Consider the following 12,427-nt stretch of genomic DNA (forward strand, 5'->3'; position numbering starts at 1 on the left):
GTACCACCAACAGGGACCAAGTTATCAGGGGCACGGACCTCCAAGAACACCCAACCAAAGGCCCGGGTTTCAGCCCTTCAAACCTGTTCTCTATCATGAGCAGACTCGACGAGGCCATCCAAGTAGTATTTACACTACTCGCCAGCCACATTCGACAGTTTTGGGACACACTGGATATGGGCAAGCGCGTGGAAATTATCCCGTCAGAATACCACCAGGTAAGGAAGGTTGTGTTCTACCTGTAAGTGTGTTAGAGAGGCATTGTAGTACTGTTTATATTTAAAGAAATAGGAAGTTTCTATTGCAAAAATTGTAGAAAATAAGATAATTTAATGCATAAATTGTAAATTACACAAGAATGTATAAAAACAAATGGGTCTTTTAAAGTTGTACTTATTTAATGGATACAGAACGTATTCGTGTTCTAATCTAAATCTGTATAATTTAACTGCAGTGTTTTCGTGCCCGAGTGCGGGTCTTCATGGTGACGTCACGGAATGCGGGGCTTACTACGTGTGTATCAGGTCGTATGATAAGTGGGTAGCATACCGCCTGCGCTGTCCTTCAAACCTTCGGTTCAATGCCATCCAGCATGCCTGCTACGGTATCTGCCACTAGAATGACGTCACGGTATCCAACAATGACGTCACGGTAGTGTGTGACGTCCGAACTTGAGACTGAGATCACGTGTTATAATAACGAAAGAATTTGCTTTTTTTGCGCTGTAGCTTTTTAACGCTAGTGGTATGTATAAGAATGTGCGTAACGTCATACTGCAAAATACATTGTTCATATTCATGTATTACACTTACGCCAAGATTATTTGCTTATTGTACACAACCCATTTATAATGGTAAGAAAAAAAATGCTCAGAATGAAAAAACTTTGACAGATTGCGTTAGTTGTTCCCCTCTTCAGATGAGATTGCTCTGTAAATTTACTGCGTCAGAAGCAGGTGTCTCAGGCATACACTCTCCACCTCTTTTTCTCATGCAAAGCAGACAGATAGCAGGGAATGTATCAACTAGTTTGTAAATATATCTTACCTGAATTCAATTTGTCTTGTTAAGCATGCAAAGAAGTGTGGGGTTTGGTTATACTTAACTTAAAACGCTTTGAGGGATAATCCACGTGCCGTCATAAGTTCGTTTCCCCCTCCGACGCGTATGCTAGTTGTAGTGTTTACAGAGGAAGTATAAACTGCAATCTTGATGACGGGTTAAGTAAAGGTTAAGCTCGTACACGGTGAACTTAACTTGGAGGCAAGGTTTTGGAGTGTGAAAACTTATAAAACCATGAAATGAGCCACGCGAGGCGAGAGCGGGAGAGGGCATGAAATAACGGGAAATGACGGTATATGGGACGGGTGACTGTTATCATTTCACTGTCGGTAGAGGGGCCATAAGAAAAAAAACGATGCCCGTGTACTTGTATTCCTGACGATTGGTGAACATTTTGTATATATGTAATCTACCACGTTTCTGCAAGCTCACGCATGTATTAGAGAATAAACAGATCATGATAAACTCATATTTTATCTAGTGTCGGGCGTCATAACTGAACTGTTGATACACTTGAGGCGGTTACCATAACAAACAAAAAAAAAAAAAAAAAAAAAAAAAAAAAAAAAAAAAAAGCACTGTGGACTACAAGCTGCTGTTTGGGCGGACTTCATAGATAATCCAGTCTTGCCACTCAGACTCCTATACAAGTGGCTTTACTGTATGGTCGGTTAAGGGCAATAGAGGAGAACTGAAGCACTGAAAGTAGAGATTCTAGCGATCTGCTTGCCTCGTAAAAGTCGCAGACATGAGAAATGTTAAAATGTATACTGTACGAATGAAAATGAAAATTTCCAATTTCTGTGTCTATATATCCTGCAAATCTACTTATCTTTCCCAGTTTTGATTTTAAAAACTCTAACCCCCCTCATATAAAACTACCTGATGTCGACAGTTACTTCTGAAGTGAACAGAAAGACATGATGTTCTAAAGGCCTGGCCAGTCAGTTATTTAGAACTAAATCATTATATTAAAGTGGAATAAAACATCAAATCCAAGTGCAGGGACGGATAAAGAAATATGGTTCGCGAGTAGCAGAAATTGCTTTTATTCCCGAAGAAAATTCATTTGGCGGCTTTATCCCGTATAGAGTACACTCAAACTTTGATAAAATTTTCGTGCAGACTGACTGTGCGCGTGTACTTGTAAACTGTGTATATCACATGAAAACGGGTTGAAATCGTATCCAATAAGATTTTATTACAACCCTACCAATCCCATCCACGGTCTAGTGTACCCAAAGGGAAGTCAGACTATGCACCTAGCTCCCTAATCGCAGACCTTTAATACATTGAATACACAAGACGCCGTACCGGTATAAAAAGCAAACAAACAATGGCTTTCTGTGCACGAACCTGGCTGTGTACAAAACATAAACATCACCCGATAAAGCTTTCCGTTCAGCTCAGTGTATGGTGACTGTATTGCGAGTGGGGACTGGCCTTGGCAATCCACCTTGGTGTTGTTTTGTCAACAGAAACAGCTCTGCAAATATTAATGACAAACCACTCAAACGCTTTCATAACATAATCATGTATTGCATTTAACACCCCACCCCGTTCTTGAAGCTCCATTCTAACACCCGTCCCCTTCGAAGTCATTTTCTACTTTAATGGCGTTTGCGTTTAAATGAACGGTTCGCGTGTGTGGAATCTAGCCGGGAATCCGCCCTGTGGAGCCCTGCGTTGCTGGCCCTTGGTTGCATTTGATCATTCGAAGTAGCAGCATCGTGGCAGTGTTAAAATAGGTTGTTAAACCAGGTATACAGTGTATCTGCAGCTGTGGACACGCGCGCCTGCTGCTCAGTTATATCAGGGTGGAGCTAGCCATGATAAAGCGGGTGCTACATTATATCGGAAATATGCATGAAGAGCGGGAACAGCTCTGGACACATGTACTCTGACACAGTACGTTGTGTGACCAGCTAAATCATTCCGCTGCCAGAAGGTCAGCCAGAAGGCCTGCCCACAGAGGAATCTCTAGTGTTGGCAGCGACATCACATAATTAAAACATTTACCACCGTGTTGCTATGATTCAGGCGATCGTGATAGCGGTCTCTGTGTGACAGTGAGGCGTGAACGCGCACAGTGAAATTACAGCAAAATTATAGGTACAACTGAGGCTCAAGGAGGCTCTTACGCTTCCTAAAAGCGACACGCACGCGAACGTGTCGGACTTACATGTATCACAAAGCACGAGAATGAACGTTTCACAACGACGATGCTAGGATTAAGCAACTTAAAGCAGAGAGTCTGGAGAAGTGGTCGAAAAATGCAGTGACCAGGCCTGTCCAGAGAAACTATAGCCACAGGAGAGACCAGAGAGAAACGCTTGTTTAGACTTCACATGGCCTTTTTATCCATTACGTCATGGCACGTTCGCGTGAAAAGCCGGGGGCGCTCGGGCGCGTAATCACACCACGGATCAGCACCTATGTAACAACGACAAAAACAACCAGTTACCGGAGCCCCAGTTATACTGCGCGTGGTCTTATGAAAACCGCGGCCGCCGGGCTGTTGAAGAACGCCATGCAAGGAAGGGTGTATGACAACAATACGTACACTGTGCACGCGGCCAGTGGGCGCACTCTCAGCGCGGACGAAATGGAGTCCGCCATACACAAGGACCACATCGTTATCATACCGGTGATAGCGCTGTCAGCGTTCTTAATAGCGTTCTGCTTAAAGTGTTCAGACTGGGTTAAGGAGGACGTGTATTTCAGCGACTACAAGGAGGACGCGAAGTACATCGGTCCTCAAAAGAACGTTGCTCACGGATTATTTCATGTTACTTCTCGGCTTCTCCCAAATATGGCGGCCATGATACAGCCCCCACCCTGCGCGCCCCAGGACAAGGAGGGGGACACAGACTTCACCGTTAAAGAAATGAAAGATTGCAAAGACTTGCCCAACGGGAGAACACAGAAACAAAATGCACATTCAAACCAATGTTCTAGACATGGAAACGCACAGAGAATTTCCAAAGATAAAATAATTAAAGGGACGGGTTTGAAAAAAGAACGCCGGACGACGAACACTCCAAGGGACTGCGTTATTGAGATTAAGGCAAACATGTCAACGGAAATGACAGTACAGAAAGTCGATACCTGCACTCAAACGGATTTATCCCATTTATTGAAAGTTTTTCAGGACTTCTATACAAGAGAAAGCGCTCAGGCGAAGACGGAAAACTGTGCTCACAAACCCGACCCTGATCTTCTTTCACCAGCTGCTCCTCTGCTCGCTGTGTGACTGTAAATATTTGAAATACATTAAAACTTCTCGTGGATTTTTTTTCATAACAGCGCTGCCATTAATAACTGCTGTATAAGAAACTGCAGTCTTAAAAGAGATTATCTCCGGTACAAAAAATGCTTAGAGTGTATTTGACACGAAAGAGAGAGATCGTTATTGTATAACAAGGTTTAATAGAAAAAAGTGCACCGTAAAAGGGAGGAGGGGCATTTTTCAGTATAATTGCAGTGGTTCTATTAGTTATCGTTCATAGCTGCAAACAAACCTACGGTTTTGATAAAGTTGGCATCTTCTCTAGACCACGTTAAATGCAGGCAAGGCTTTAAGTCCCTGTAAAAGTAAATATATATTGTCTAGTTCTTCATATTCCGCACTCTCAGTGCATGTTTACAATTAATAACAATAAGTCTGGCATATTTTGGGGGGCCCGATTCAGACTAGGGGTAGACATTCTCACCATCTGTGGAAGGACACCGCCCTCTACAGGGGCCAGAGGTGCATTTTTCACAAAATATTCACAGCTAGATCTGTTCATGGCAAATTCATGGCATTTTTTCCACTGTAAGACAGAATTTGTACTTGGACTGTCACTCTGGCCTCTAGTAGAGAGTAGGAGGATACAGTCCAGCTGCCGTATGAAGCTAGCATGAAGAAACAATCTATTTCACCGCCAGACCAGGTTACAGTACTTCCCGCCCTGCCTGTGCCACCGGTGCCGCTTGTTGATAAAATAGCACGTCCTCTTGTAAATGTTATTTCCACGTTAAGTCAAAGTAGAAAAGAAGAGTGTGAAAAATACTTTTTATTCAGTCAACAGCTGATATTGAAATTGTTTAGCATCAACATTTCGATGTCTATCTAGAGCATCATCATCATCAGGGAATGAGGCTATCTGGGTGAATAGCCTCTCTTTCAATATTATCTGTTGATTGAAGGAAAATTATTTTATTCTTATTTTCGTGTCGCATTTACTGGTTGCGGTAATGTAGGTATATGGTATAAGGTATATGTCACATTCCAATTTATCTCCTTTAATAAGATCCTCCCTGATGTGAGTCACGGTAGTGACAGTAGACGATAGCTCATTACAGACTGTGGCTGACGCTGTCTCCCCAGGAATAGTTGTGTAATAATATAGCACAATATTCATCATATAAATGTAGTATTTTACAGAGAGGAAAGACATTGGGAGAGGGGGGCGTGCGCACAAATCTGGATTTATACAGATTTACAGATTCAGAAGTTGAATATTTGTTGAAAGCTCATCACATACTGACTAAAATCTTTAAAGTGTCTTTTTACACCTAAAAACTCTTACAGAAGAGAATATAAAAATATACATATAATGATTAGATCATTAGAAAATGTCAAAGAATCTGCAGAGGTTACTTCAACGGTGGGGTTGTGTTTAAGGGGAGAGGGGTGGGGTTGTGTTTAAGGGGAGAGGGGTGGGGTTGTGTTTAAGGGGAGAGGGGTGGGGTTGTGTTTAAGGGGAGAGGGGTGGGGTTGTGTTTAAGGGGAGAGGGGGCGGGGTGCGGGTAATTCAGTCAGAACATGGGCTTATTTTGATATTATGTTTTGTACGTGCACAATACGTGCGATTTTATTATGAACAGTATTGAATATTATGTACATATATTGCACAAATGAATGTAAATAAAAAGATAAATAAATTAATATAGGCTATCAACTTTCAACAAAAGCAAGTCCACAGTAGACAAGGTATATTTGCGAACAACAACTGTATATGGTTTACGGTTACCAGATCGCACAAAGTCAGCTCTCAATTATGGTGTAGTACAGAGACGCAAGTTTGACCGATGATCGGTCCATAGAGGTCTAGTGTGATAGGACACCTTGGTCTGCAAGCCACCACTTCCCTTTATACATTAACCTGTATCACGTCATACAACAATCAGACGTGTAAGTTACATTCTGGATTATGTTTTGATTCGCCATTATTTTTTATTTTGGCATATGCAATTCTCTTAATTTTTTTGTTGACGCTGTCTGTGTTTGCGGCTCACTTGCCAAACAAGAAATTTGTGACACGCAAAATTCACTATGGGCTTTGGGATTTCGAAAAAAAACAACAAACAAACAAACAAACAAACAAAAAGCAACAATTAAATAACTAAGTTATCAAGTCAGATTATTGCGTGATAACAGCTTTATCCCACCCTGAGCTTCAGAGCTAACTTGACACTAACCTTTTCACTGTAGCCTATCTCCATCGTGTCAAGTAACCTCTGACCAGATTCGAGTGCCCCCGCCGCCCGCCAATCAAATTTAAAGCCCGCACTCAATGACTCATTGAACGATCTAGCCAATGAACGCGAACGAGTCAAAGCGCGCTTTGTTCAAATCCGGACCAATCAAAGATAAGGCTGAATATCAGGGACTTGCCGTAACCTGTGGGCAGCACGCAAAATACATCATCCCTCAGTAGATAATGATGCAGGGCATCATACTGCTCTGGTTTCAATTCCTATATACTCCATGCTTTCTTTGTGTACGGTTATGCACTCGGAACCACTCGGAACTACTCGGATGTCTCCGCACTCGACAATAACTATGTTGTTAGTATGGAGCTTGCGGAATCAGCCGAGGATTGCCGATTGACGATCAACCAATCAGCGTTTTCACCAAACTTTGGTGAAAAATTTTGAAACATGGATTCGATTGGCTTATATAAAATAGGTCAAACTATTTTCGTCAGAGGTTACTTGACACGATGGAGGTAGGCTACAGTGAAAAGGTTAGTGTCAAGTCAGCTCTGAAGCTCAGGGTGCTTTATCCCCATTGTTACAAATTTTTATTTTATTTTATTTTATTCATTTATTTATTTATTTATCTATTTATTCATTTATTTATTATTTTGAAAATAAAGATGTAGTCGTTGTTGGTTAGTTAGTGAATTATCAATATCTCAGGCTGAGGAAGGTTGGAAGATTCATTAGTTTTATTTCTCTCACACGGACAGCACTGGACAGAACGCAGACAGGAGCAGTCTCTCTCTCCCCCCCCCCCCTTTCTCTCTCTCTCTCTCTCTCAATATATGCAATTAAAGAAAATGAACCGACCTTGCCTAGTTCTCCAGATATGTACCAACCTGTTACATTAATTCAGTAACTAACACCACTGCCGTGTCAATCGATAGCGCAATGTAATCATAATCACAGACTGCTGCTCGACAAATTAATTTAAGAAACTGTTGGCCATGGTTACGAAATAATAACACGCAATTTCGGCGCTTCTACGACCATTCCTAAATTGCCAGTTGCCTTTCTGACGTTCACAATAAGTCTGACAGATATTACCTTTATATTATAATCGGCTAAGTGCACACTTGGCGGACATGGCATTTCTTGGAGAGCTTTATGATAGTCTTACTCTTAATAGAGACACAGCTGAAGAGGTCATTCCACAAACTAGTGGGCAAGACCATGTGCGGCTATGCTGGCCAAGGCGGGTTTTGGAGGTTAACGTGCACATCTGGACCCGTGGCATATGGTAATATTGACTTAATATGAAGGCGGAGGATGAGTCCCTGTGAAAAATCAATTTCCAGGACATGTTCGGCAAAAAATACCTGCACCCCCTTCCCCACATCCCACTTGCACCCCCCCCTAACACACACACCCACCCACCCACACACCCACCCACCCACCCACACACACACACACACCGCCACCCAACCACCCACCCACCAAGACATACACACCCTCCACAGATATCATACAATGATTGGGGGCTAAACTTGACAATACACCGCTGCAACTTAATTCCTCCTGTTGTACAATAGTAAACAGCATCATTATATAACTTCAATGGCAAAAAGCATGCCAACTGAAATGTTTTTTTACAATAAGTGACATAAGGATAAAGAAAAGGTCTCGTAGCTCCACTGCATATGAAAGGAAGGGGTGTGCAATTTCAAAGTAGGCCTACTCATGAAAGAAGTTACCTCTAAAATTAGCTCAAAAACTGTGGAAGAAACTTTAAAAACTTCATAGCAACATCTCGGTTTTCTTCCTCTTAGGGGGCGTTCAGATGAACCTGTCGTACTAGCTGGGTCGATCCAACTCTGCAGAGATTCTCGTTTAAGTGCAGTCAAAGTAAGCAGCTTAATTGTCTGGCTTTAGCGAGAATCCCCGCGGAGTTGGATCGATCCAGCTAGTACCATGGGTTCATCTGAACGCAGGACTAGGGCTCATTCCTCATGAAACTATCGGTCTAAGTAGATCGATCCAACTCCGTGGGGACTCTCGCTGAATGCAATCAGATTAACAGATAAACGTGTCTTCTCTTGTTTCCAACGTATTTGTATAATCACCAGCTTTTCTGTATTTTGCTCAACGCTAGGAAGAGGCGTATTAATCTCTCAATCTGATTGCATTCAGCGAGAGTCCCTGCGGAGTTTGATCGATCTAAATAGACCAAAAGTGTCATTGGGAATGGGCCCTTAGTTCGCTTCCCAAGCTTTTAACCCAGCTGTACTACCGTGGCAGTTTTGATATTAACCTCGTGTTAGTTGATACACTCACAAATCACGGAGCTCTCTATACTATTGCGTTAAGACGTAGTTTGTCCGGTGAAGCAATTAGGGTAAATAAAGCTGTATCATAAGTGACACGGATTGAGAAGTGATTTACCTAGATACACACAGTTTAAAATTAGCACGGCTGCGTGGAAGTTAATCAAGAGGGTTAGAGATATTGGAACTTGAAACCTAAGGGTTTGTTTATTTGGTAAACATGTTCAATTAGTTGATGGCTACGTACATTAGGATACAGTTATCAAATATTAGAATAAACAGTTAATCAAGTAAAAGTAAAAACAATACACAAACAGTAATAAAATATAAATAAGGGTGAAACCTAACGCCCCCTGCAACTACAGAGACGATCAGATATAATAAGCAGTATTATCGGCCTCCTATGTTTGCACCACAAAATTTCACTACGACACGGTTCCGCGATTTGAATAGTTTTTACAGAAGCATAAATGTCGGGCAATGAGTTAAACACACACGCACTCGTACGTATCAAATCATACAGGAAGGGTGAAAATATCATCCCATGGAAATTATTTTTGACCGTGAAATCTAAATAAGTGCACATAATTGCGCAGCATATATAAAATTAACAAAGGAAATGCAAGGGATCGATCTCGCGCCAAACATGGTAATATTCAATTATAAATGTAACTTCGTTATCAGGCGTAATTCCCTTAACTAAACTCTTCAACTGCATTACATAACACGGCCCTCCTCTCAAAGTGAACATAATTGACCGACTGGCCATAGAAAACCAATTAAGGCCAGCACGCGTCGAGATTTGATAAAACATCATCTACAACTACATGAGAATTAAGGTAGATTATTGAGGACCGTCGATAATGATGAAGAATCGATATCAATCAGGTCGCACTACATTTGGCAGATCGGGAGAGAATGAGCGAGGGGAAGGGGTGGTGGAAGAAGCTTTTGCCACACCTTTTCTAGCTTCTCTAGTTAATACGTTCATAATTTTTTGTGCACCAATTCTTCCTGTAGTAACCCATAGTAGGGTGGGGTTTATTTTTAAACGTGTGACGTAAATAAAATAATGATAATTATTATTATTATTATTACTATTATTATTATATAGTTGGCTTGTCTTTCTCGTGTTACAGTTTAGGTTTTAACTACATAGTAGTCCAGGGTGAAGAAATATTAGAAATCTACCAATTTCCAAGGGAGTAACTTCTCCCTGTGAGTTCCTGAGAGAGGCCGCGCCTGTAGTCTTAATGGGAGGAGTGATCCAACGAATCCAATCATGTTCAATTTTCTACTAAACTTGCATCGGGGCCAATCAAATTAGAAATATCCACAGTTAGATGTATCAGATTTCTCCACAATGTCCTCTAACAAGACAAACGCCTGGTGCAGGTGATCCGAGAGGTAAGGACACTCCGCGCACGCACACAGCTGCAGATAAGGCATTAACAGATGACCTTCAGGGTGATAATGGCGGATCGCCCCCCCCCCCCCCCCCCCCACTAACACACACACCCTTTTTGATACTCTGGGACTGGTCACAAAATCGTTCACGTTTTTATCAGATTACGACATCCTATTTAGCATGTTGCCCTGGCAACATCTGAATCTTTAACATATTGTCACATCTATGCAGTTAATTTATTGTCGAGCTTTATTTCGCTTCGCTTCTGAATTTAGGCAATGAGTTAAAACGGGACGCATTAAAAAGCGATGTATTTAAGTATTGAAGGAAATTTATGGCAACGTTTAAAGTAATTTATTGTTAGCTGGGAGTAACACAGGTGGCAGTTTAGCAGGGAAGTTTAACTTCTCTGAGTCCCGAATTTTCGTTGTTAAAACCACCTACACTGTGGACTTCTGGTCAACTTGCTTCCTGGGTGGAATTTGGTAAATTTGTCTCCGCGCTGGTGATGCTTTTCTACAGGGTAAATACGCACACAGTCTGGTGACGCTTTAATTTAACGTGGAAGTTATATATCTGTTCAGAGAGAGAACAGAGCTAGACTTCATTACATAACCGCTGTTCAGATGACATAATGGACATAATGCTTCTCAAGCCTCTTCAGGTGAAACGGAGATCTGGGAAGATTGACCTTGATTAAATAGCGCGGACACATCTGTATTCAAAGACACGTAATAGAAAACGAGTTTGACTGCTACGTATACTGTTGTTCTCAAAGGACCGCCCGCTGTCATGATTCATCCAGTTTAATACCAGGCAGGACGCTCTGCACTTCTGTGTGAAGGGACCATACAATATCGATGATCCACGCGGGGACAAACAGCTCTTTGGACTATTTTTAAGTACTTAAAAGTGCTTTTTAGAGAGTAACATTGAAGTATTCTCATCCATTAAGCATAAGAAGGGAGTTGACCCTCATCTTTATTGTATTGAAACTTTACGTTGGTGTATATACTTCTACCTGGACTTGGATAACCACAGGTGCTTACACATATCAGGATTTTTGCCCCTTACAGGAATTGCGCAGTATTGTATTTTAAGTTGGCTCACTGTCATCAACACGCACATTCCCACTGTCGAGTGGGGCGCTTGACTTGTCAACTTTTGCCGCCTACTTAACGTGGTCCTTTAAGGGAGAAAATAACGTAGGATTATCACAGGGGTGACATGTATTTGGGCCGCTGCGAGGCGTTTGTTTTGGCGTTAGTTACAATCAGTCAGTTGTTCCTACGCGATGGCGTGACGGCAAGTCTGGAGACCACGCTTCTCGAGACCTCCACCTCTGTCCCGGGACGTGTCGTATTAGAAGACATTATTTCCAAACATCAGCCAAACGCCACCGCCACGAACTCATCGAGGTCGTCTCCACCCTACGGCATCGTGTCAGGAAAATCGGGAAACATAACGACACCTGTGTTTTGCCTGGAGTGTTTAACGTGTCACTCGGGGGTGGGCAAACACAGCCGGTGCACCGCAGATGGAGAAGCCCCGTTATTGCAGCCGGAACAAGGGCTGACGGTGATACCGTTTCTGGCCGTGGCTGCTTTCTTCGTGGCCTTCATCTTGAAATGCGCGGACTGGGTTCGCGAGGATGTGTATTACACGGATTTTGAAGAAGAAAACGAGTATCAGACCACGGTGGCTCACGGGTTGTACAGCATCAAGCCAGACTTGTCTAGCATGGTTGCCTGGGTGAAACAATGGGCGCCGAGCAAACCGCCGGATGACAGCACTATTGGGAAGGAAACCATGGAAACGCAACCTAGCGACGAGAATGGGAATCAGACTCCGTTTAAACAAGGTGGCAGGGAACAACCGGAGGCGGAAGTGCAACTGTTGTCGTCTGCTCGAGAAAAATTTAAAAAACCTGTAGGGGTTACTTTTTGTCACGTTGCTGAAATCAATTTTGACTTCTCGCCTGGATACAGAGAGAAAATTCTGACGCAGGAGACGCCGTCAACCGACATCGACCTTACTGTCGTCCCTAAAACCACAAGTTGACAGGCATTAACCTATTACCTGGACACGTTGACTGAACTATCTCAATACGTGGGTGACATTGCACGCGGATGATACACCGCATAATGGCTGCAAACCCGGCTTCA

The sequence above is a fragment of the Lingula anatina genome, unplaced genomic scaffold (assembly GCF_051362555.1).
Source record: "Lingula anatina isolate TDL-2025a unplaced genomic scaffold, LinAna3.0 unanchor82, whole genome shotgun sequence".
Lineage (NCBI taxonomy): Eukaryota > Metazoa > Brachiopoda > Lingulata > Lingulida > Lingulidae > Lingula > Lingula anatina.